Source organism: Thalia democratica, chromosome 6, assembly GCF_965202585.1.
Source record: "Thalia democratica chromosome 6, ktThaDemo2.hap1.1, whole genome shotgun sequence".
Classification (NCBI taxonomy): Eukaryota; Metazoa; Chordata; class Thaliacea; order Salpida; family Salpidae; genus Thalia; species Thalia democratica.
In genome coordinates this window covers 66707272-66716867 of record NC_139170.1, presented here as the reverse complement: position 1 = coordinate 66716867, position 9596 = coordinate 66707272, and positions in this window count along the sequence as shown.

The window sequence follows — 9596 nt, the reverse complement described above, 5'->3', positions numbered from 1 at the left end:
TTAATTTTAGCAAAACTTTAGACTATAATAAAAGTTTTTTAAAGACTTTATGATAAAAACAAAACTAAACTTACAAAACTACAGACCATTAGGCGTCTTTTAATATGTTTTTATTAAAAATAAATAGTTATTGTAGAAGATGAAGCGCATTAAAAACATACGCGTTTGTTTTACAAAGCACGTACTAGTTAATTTTAGCAAAACTTTAGACTATAATAAAAGTTTTTCAAAGTCTTTATGATAAAAACAAAACTAAACTTACAAAACTACAGACCATTAGGAATCTTTTAATATGTTATTTATTAAAAATAAATAGTTATTATAGAAGTTGAAGCGCATTAAACATATGCGGGTTTTTTTTACAAAGCACGTACTAGTTAATTTTAGCAAAACTTTAGACTATAATAAAAGTTTTTTAAAGACTTTATGATAAAAACAAAACTAAACTTACAAAACTACAGACCATTAGGCGTCTTTTAATATGTTTTTATTAAAAATAAATAGTTATTGTAGAAGTTGAAGCGCATTATACACATGCGTGTTCGTTTTACAAAGCACGTACTTGTTAATTTTAGCCAAACTTTAGACTATAATAAAAGTTTTTTAAAGTCTTTATGATAAAAACAAAACTAAACTTACAAAACTACAGAACATTAGAAGTCTTTTGATATGTTATTTATTAAAAATAAATAGTTATTGTAGAAGTTGAAGCGCATTAAACACAGGTGTGTTTATTTTTAAAACACGTACTTTCAATTTTTAGCGAAACTTTAGACTACAATAAAAATTTTTAAGGTCTTTATGATAAAAACAAAACTAAACTTACAAAACTACAGACCATTAGGAATCTTTTGATAGATTATTTATTAAAAATAAATAGTTATTGTAGAAGTTGAAGCGCATTAAACACAGGTGTGTATGTATTTTAAAACACGTACTTTCCATTTTTAGTCAAACTTTAGACTAAAATAAAAGTTTTTTAAAGTCTTTAAGATAAAAACAAAACTAAACTTACAAAACTACAGACCATTAGGCGTCTTTTAATATGTTATTTATTAAAAATAAATAGTTATTGTAGAAGTTGTAGCGCATTAAACACATGCGCGTTTGTTTTACGAAGCACGTACTAGTTAATTTTAGCAAAACTTTAGACTATAAAAAAAGTTTTTTAAAGTCTTTATAATAAAAACAAAACTAAACTTACAAAACTTCGGAACATTAGAAGTCTTTTGATATGTTATTTATTAAAAATAAATAGTTATTGTAGAAGTTGAAGCGCATTAAACACAGGTGTGTTTGTTTTTTAAAACACGTACTTTCAATTTTTAGCCAAACTTTAGACTATAATAAAGTTTTTTAAAGTCTTTATGATAAAAACTAAACTAAACTTACAAAACTACTGACCATTAGGAGTCTTTTAATATGTTATTTATTAAAAATAAATAGTTATTGTACAAGTTGAAGCGCATTAAACACATGTGTGTATGTATTTTAAAACACGTATTTTTCATTTTTAGCCAAACTTTGGACTATAATAAAAGTTTTTTAAAGACTTTATGATAAAAACAAAACTAAACTTACAAAACTACAGACCATTAGGCGTCTTTTAATATGTTTTTATTAAAAATAAATAGTTATTGTAGAAGATGAAGAGCATTAAAAACATACGCGTTTGTTTTACAAAGCACGTACTTGTTAATTTTAGCCATACTTTAGACTATAATAAAAGTTTTTCAAAGTCTTTATGATAAAAGCAAAACTAAACTTACAAAACTACAGACCATTAGGAATCTTTTAATATGATATTTATTAAAAATAAATAGTTTTTGTACAAGTTGAAGCGCATTAAACACAGGTGTGTTTATTTTTAAAACACGTACTTTCAATTTTTAGCGAAACTTTAGACTAAAATAAAAGTATTTTAAAGTCTTTATGATAAAAACAAAACTAAACTTACAAAACTACAAACCATTAGGAGTCTTTTAATATGTTATTTATTAAAAATAAATAGTTATTGTAGAAGTTGAAGCGCATTAAACACAGGTGTGTATGTATTTTAAAACAAGTACTTTTCAATTTTAGTCAAACTTTAGACTATAATAAAAAATTTTAAAGTCTTTATGATAAAAACTAAACTAAACTTACAAAACTACAGACTATTAGGAATCTTTTGATAGGTTATTTTTTTAAAAATAAATAGTTATTGTAGAAGTTGAATCGCATTAAACACAGGTGTGTATGTATTTTAAAACACGTATTTTCCATTTTTAGCCAAACTTTAGACTATAATTAAAGTATTTTAAAGTCTTTATGATAAAAACAAAACTAAACTTACAAAACTACAGACCATTAGGAGTCTTTTAATATGTTATTTATTAAAAATAAATAGTTATTGTAGAAGTTGAAGCGCATTAAACACAGGTGTGTATGTATTTTAAAACAAGTACTTTTCAATTTTAGTCAAACTTTAGACTAGAATAAAAATTTTAAAGTCTTTATGATAAAAACTAAACTAAACTTACAAAACTACAGACTATTAGGAATCTTTTGATAGGTTATTTATTAAAAATAAATAGTTATTGTAGAAGTTGAAGCGCATTAAACACATGCGTGTTTGTTTTAATAAGAAAGTACTAGCTAATTTTAGCAAAACTTTAGACTATAATAAAATATTTCAAAGTCTTTATGATAAAAACAAAGCTAAACTTACAAAACTACAGACCATTAGGAGTTTTTTGATATGTTATTTATTAAAAATAAATAGTTATTGTAGAAGTTGAAGCGCACTAAACACATGCGCGTTTGTTTTACGAAGCACGTACTAGTTAATTTTAGCATAACTTTAGACTATAATAGAAGTTTTTTAAAGTCTTTATGATAAAAACAAAACTAAACTTACAAAACTACAGAACATTAGAAGTCTTTTGATAGTTTATTTATTAAAAATAAATAGTTATTTTAGAAGTTGAAGCGCATTAAACACATACGCGTTTGTTTTACAAAGCACGTACTAGTCAATTTTAGCAAAATTTTAAACTATAATAAAAGTTTTTTAAAGTCTTTATGATAAAAACAAAACTAAACTTACAAAACTACAGACCATTAGGCGTCTTTTAATATGTTATTTATTAAAAGTAAATAGTTATTGTAGAAGTTGAAGCGCATTAAACACATGCGGTTTTTTTTTTTACAAAGCACGTACTAGTTAATTTTAGCAAAACTTTAGACTATAATAAAAGTTTTTTAAAGTCTTTATGATAAAAACAAAACTAAACTTACAAAACTACAGAACATTAGAAGTCTTTTGATAGTTTATATATTAAAAATAAATAGTTATTGTAGAAGTTGAAGCGCATTAATAACATGTGTGTATGTATTTTAAAACACGTACTTTCCATTTTTAGCCATCTTTAAACTGTAATAAGGTTTTTTAAAGTCTTTACGAAAAAAACAAAACTAAACTTACAAATCTACTGACCATTAGGAGTCTTTTGATAGGTTATTTATTAAAAATAAATAGTTATTGTAGAAGTTGAAGCCCATTAAACACATGCGTGTTTGTTTTAATAAGCAAGTACTAGTTAATTTTAGTCAAACTTTAGGCTATAATAAAAGTTTTTTAAAGTCTTTATGATAAAAACAAAACTAAACTTACAAAACTACAGACCATTAGGCGTCTTTTAATATGTTATTTATTAAAAATAAATAGTTATTGTAGAAGTTGAAGCGCATTAAACATATGCGAGTTTTTTTTTAATAAGCACGTACTTGTTAATTTTAGCAGAACTTTGGACTATAATAAAAGTTTTTCTAAGTCTTTATGATAAAAACAAAACTAAACTTACAAAACTACAGAACATTAAGAGTCTTTTGATAATTTATTTATTAAAAATAAATAGTTATTGTAGAAGTTGAAGCGCATTGAACACAAGAATGTTTTTTTAATAAGCACGTATTTGTTAATTTTAGCCAAACTTTAGACTATAATAAATTTATTTTGAAGCTTTTATGATAAAAACAAAACTAAACTTACAAAACTACAGACCATTAGGAGTCTTTAAATATGTTATTTATTAAAAATAAATAGTTATTGTAGAAGTTGAAGCGCATTAAACATATGTGCGTTTGTTTTACAAAGCATGTACTTGTTAATTTTAGCCAAACTTTAAACTATAATAAAAGTTTTTTAAAGTCTTTATGATAAAAACAAAACAAAACTTACAAAACTACAGAACATTAGAAATCTTTTGATAGGTTATTTTTTAAAAATAAATAGTTATTGTAGAAGTTGAAGCGCATTGAACACAAGCATTTTTTTTTAATAAGCACGTACTTATTAATTTTAGCCAAACTTTAGACTATAATAAATTTTTTTTTAAGTTTTTATGATAAAAACAAAACTAAACTTACAAAACTACAGACCATTAGGCGTCTTTTAATATGTTATTTATTAAAAATAAATACTTATTGTAAAAGTTCAAGCGCATTAAACATATGCGTGTTTTTTTTACAAAGCACGTACTAGTTAATTTTAGCAAAACTTTAGACTATAATAGAAGTTTTTTAAAGTCTTTATAATAAAAACAAAACTAAACTTACAAAACTACAGAACATTAGAAGTCTTTTGATAGTTTATTTATTAAAAATAGATAGTTATTGTAGAAGTTTAAGCGCAATAAACACAGGTGTGTATGTATTTTAAAACACGTACTTTCCAATTTTAGTCTAACTTTAGACTATAATAAAAATTTTTTAAAGTCTTTATGATAAAAACTAAACTAAAGTTACAAAACTACAGAACATTAGGAGTCTTTTGATAGGTTATTTATTAAAAATAAATAGTTATTGTAGAAGTTGAAGCGCACTAAACACATGCGCGTTTGTTTTACGAAGCACGTACTAGTTAATTTTAGCAAAACTTTAGACTATAATATAAGTTTTTTAAAGTCTTTATGATAAAAACAAAACTAAACTTACAAAACTACAGATCATTAAAAGTCTTTTGATAGTTTATTTATTAAAAATAAATAGTTATTTTGGAAGTTGAAGCGCATTAAACACATGCGTGTTTGTTTTAATAAGCAAGTGCTAGTTAATTTTAGCCAAAATGTAGACTACAATAAAAGTTTTTTAAAGTCTTTATGATAAAAACAAAACTAAACTTACAAAACTACTGACTATTAGGAGTCTTTTGAAAAGTTATTTATTAAAAATAAATAGTTATTGTAGAAGTTGAAGCGCATTAAACACAGGTGTGTTTGTTTTTTAAAACACGTACTTTCAATTTTTAGCAAAACTTTAGACTAAAATAAAAGTTTTTTAAAGTCTTTATGATAAAAACCAAACTAAACTTACAAAACTACAGACCATTAGGAGTCTTTTGATATGTTATTTATTAAAAATAAATAGTTATTGTACAAGTTAAAGCGCATTATACACAGGTGTGTATGTATTTTAAAACACGTACTTTCCATTTTTAGTCAAACTTTAAACTAAAATAAAAATTTTTCAAAATTTTTATGATAAAAACAAAACTAAACTTACAAAACTACAGAACATTAGAAATCTTTTGATAGGTTATTTATTAAAAATAAATAGTTATTGTAGAAGTTGAAGCGCATTAAACACAGGTGTGTTTGTTTTTTAAAACACGTACTTTCAATTTTTAGCCAAACTTTAGACTATAATAAAAAATTTTTAAAGTCTTTATGATAAAAACAAAACTAAACTTACAAAACTACAGACTATTAGGAGTCTTTTGATAGGTTATTTATTAAAAATAAATAGTTATTGTAGAAGTTGAAGCGCAATTAACACATGCGTGTTTGTTTTAATAAGCAAGTACTAGTTAATTTTAGCCAAACTGTAGACTATAATAAAAGTTTTTTGAAGTTTTTATGATAAAAAGAAAATTAAACTTACAAAACTACAGACCATTAGAATTTTTTTGATATGTTATTTATTAAAAATAAATAGTTATTGTAGAAGTTGAAGCGCATTAAACACATGCATTTTTGTTTTAATAAGCAAGTGCTAGTTAATTTTAGCCAAACTGTAGACTATAATATAAGTTTTTTAAAGTCTTTATGATAAAAATAAAACTAAACTTACAAAACTACAGACCATTAGGAGTCTTTTGATATGTTATTTATTAAAAATAAATAGTTATTGTAGAAGTTGAAGCGCATTAAACACAGGTGTGTATGAATTTTAAAACACGTATTTTCCGTTTTTAGCCAAACTTTAGACTATATTAAAAGTTTTTTAAAGTCTTTATGATAAAAACAAAACTAAACTTACCAAACTACAAACCATTAGGCGTCTTTTAATATGTTATTTATTAAAAATAAATAGTTGTTGTAGAAGTTGAAGCGCATTAAAAATATGCGGGTTTTTTTTTACAAAGCACGTACTTGTTAATTTTAGCAAAACTTTAGACTATAGTAAAAGTTTTTTAAAGTCTTTATGATAAAAACAAAACTAAACTTACAAAATTACAGAACATTAGAAATCTTTTGATAGGTTATTTATTAAAAATAAATAGTTATTGTAGAAGATGAAGCGCATTAAACACAGGTGTGTATGTATTGTAAAACACGTACTTTCCAATTTTAGTCAAACTTTAGACTATGATAAAAATTTTTTAAAGTCTTTATGATAAAAACTAAACTAAACTTACAAAACTACAGACCATTAGGAGTCTTTTGATAGGTTATTTGTTAAAAATAAATAGTTATTGTAGAAGTTGAAGCGCAATAAACACATGCGTGTTTGTTTTAATAAGCAAGTACTAGTTAATTTTAGCCAAACTGTAGACTATAATAAAAGTTTTTTGAATTTTATGATAAAAAGAAAATTAAACTTACAAAACTACTAACCATTAGGAGTTTTTTGATCTGTTATTTATTAAAAATAAATAGTTATTGTAGAAGTTGAAGCGCATTAAACACAGGTGTGTATGAATTTTAAAACACGTATTTTCCATTTTTAGCCAAACTTTAGACTATAATAAAAATTTTTTGAAGTCTTTATGATAAAAACTAAACTAAACTTACAAAACTACTGACCATTAGGAGTCTTTTGATAGGTTATTTATTAAAAATAAATAGTTATTGTAGAAGTTGAAGCCCATTAAACAAATGCGTGTTTGTTTTAATTAGCAAGTACTAGTTAATTTTAGCAGAACTTTAGACTATAATAAAAGTTTTCTAAGTCTTTATGATAAAAACAAAACTAAACTTACAAAACTACAGAGCATTAAGAGTCTTTTGATAGGTTCTTTATTAAAAATAAATAGTCATTGTAGGAGTTGATGCGCATTGAACACAAGCATGTTTTTTTTTAATTAGCACGTATTTGTTAATTTTAGCAACACTTCAGACTATAATAAAAGTTTTTTAAAGTTTTTATGATAAAAACAAAACTAAACTTACAAAACTACAGAACATTAGGAATCTTTTGATAGGTTATTTATTAAAAATAAATAGTTATTGTAGAAGTTGACGTGCATTGAACACAAGCATGTTTTTTTTAATAAGCACGTAATTGTTAATTTTAGCCAAACTTTAGACTATAATAAATTTTTTTTGAAGTTTTTATGATAAAAACAAAACTAAACTTACAAAACTACAGACCATTAGGAGTCTTTTGATAAGTTATATATTAAAAATAAATAGTTATTGTAGAAGTTGAAGCGCATTAAACACAGGTGTGTTTGTATTTTAAAACACGTACTTTCAATTTTAAGCCAAACTTTAGACTATAATAAAAAATTTTTAAAGTCTTTATGATAAAATCATAACTAACTTACAAAACTACAGACCATTAGGAGTCTTTTAATATGTTATTTATCAAAAATAAATAGTTATTGTAGAAGTTGAAGTGCACTAAATACATGCGCGTTTGTTTTACGAAGCACGTACTAGTTAATTTTAGCAAAACTTTAGACTATAATATAAGTTTTTTAAAGTCTTTATGATAAAAACAAAACTAAACTTACAAAACTACAGATAATTAGAAGTCTTTTGATAGTTTATTTATTAAAAATAAATAGTTATTTTGGTTATTTTGGAAGATGAAGCGCATTAAACACATGCGTGTTTGTTTTAATAAACAAGTGCTAGTTAATTTTAGCCAAACTGTAGACTTAATAAAAGTTTTTTAAAGTCTTTATGATAAAAACAAAACTAAACTTACAAAACTACAGACCATTAGGAGTCTTTTGATATGTTATTTATTAAAAATAAATAGTTATTGTAGAAGTTGAAGCGCATTAAACACAGGTGTGTATGTATTTCAAAACACGTACTAGTTAATTTTAGCCCAACTTTAGACTATAATAAAAGTTTTTTAAAGTCTTTATGATAAAAACAAAACTAAACTTACAAAACTACAGAACATTCGGAATCTTTTGATAGGTTATTTATTAAAAAATAAATAGTTATTGTAGAAGTTGAAGCGCATTAAACACAGGTGTGAATGTATTTTAAAACACGTACTTTCCAATTTTAATCAAACTTTAGACTATTTTAAAAATTTTTAAAGTCTTTATGACAAAAACTAAACTAAACTTACAAAACTACAGACCATTAGGAGCCTTTTGATAGGTTATTTGTTAAAAAAAATAGTTATTGTAGAAGTTGAAGCGGATTAAACATATGCAGGTTTTTTTTACAGAGCAACTAGTTAATTTTAGCAAAACTTTAGACTATAATAAAAGTTTTTTAAAGTCTTTATGATAAAAACAAAACTAAACTTACAAAACTACAGAACATTAGGAGTCTTTTGATAGGTTATTTATTAAAAATAAATAGTTATTGTAGAAGTTGAAGCGCATTAAACACAGGTGTGTTTGTTTTTTAAAACACGTACTTTCAATTTTTAGCCAAACTTTAGACTATAATAAAAAATTTTTAAAGTCTTTGTGATAAAAACAAAACTAAACTTACAAAACTACAGACCATTAGGAGTCTTTAAATATGTTATTTATCAAAAATAAATAGTTATTGTAGAAGTTGTAGCGCATTAAACACATGCGCGTTTGTTTTACGAAGCACGTACTAGTTAATTTTAGCATAACTTTAGACTATAATATAAGTTTTTTAAAGTCTTTATGATAAAAACAAAACTAAACTTACAAAACTACCGAACATTAGAAGTCTTTTGATAGTTTATTTATTAAAAATAAATAGTTATTGTAGAAGTTGAAGCGCATTAAACACATACGCGTTTGTTTTACAAAGCACGTACTGGTTAATTTTAGCAAAACTTCAGACTATAATAAAAGTTTTTAAAATCTTTATGATAAAAACAAAACTAAACTTACAAAACTACAGAACATTAGAAGTCTTTTTTTAGGTTATTTCTTAAAAATAAATAATTATTGTAGAAGTTGAAGCGCATTAAACACATGCGTGTTTGTTTTAATAAGCAAGTGCTAGTTAATTTTAACCAAACTGTAGACTATGATAAAAGTTTTTTAAAGTCTTTATGATAAAAACAAAACTAAACTTACAAAACTACAGAACATTAGGAATCTTTTGATATGTTATTTATTAAAAATAAATAGTTATTGTAGAAGTTGAAGCGCATTATAC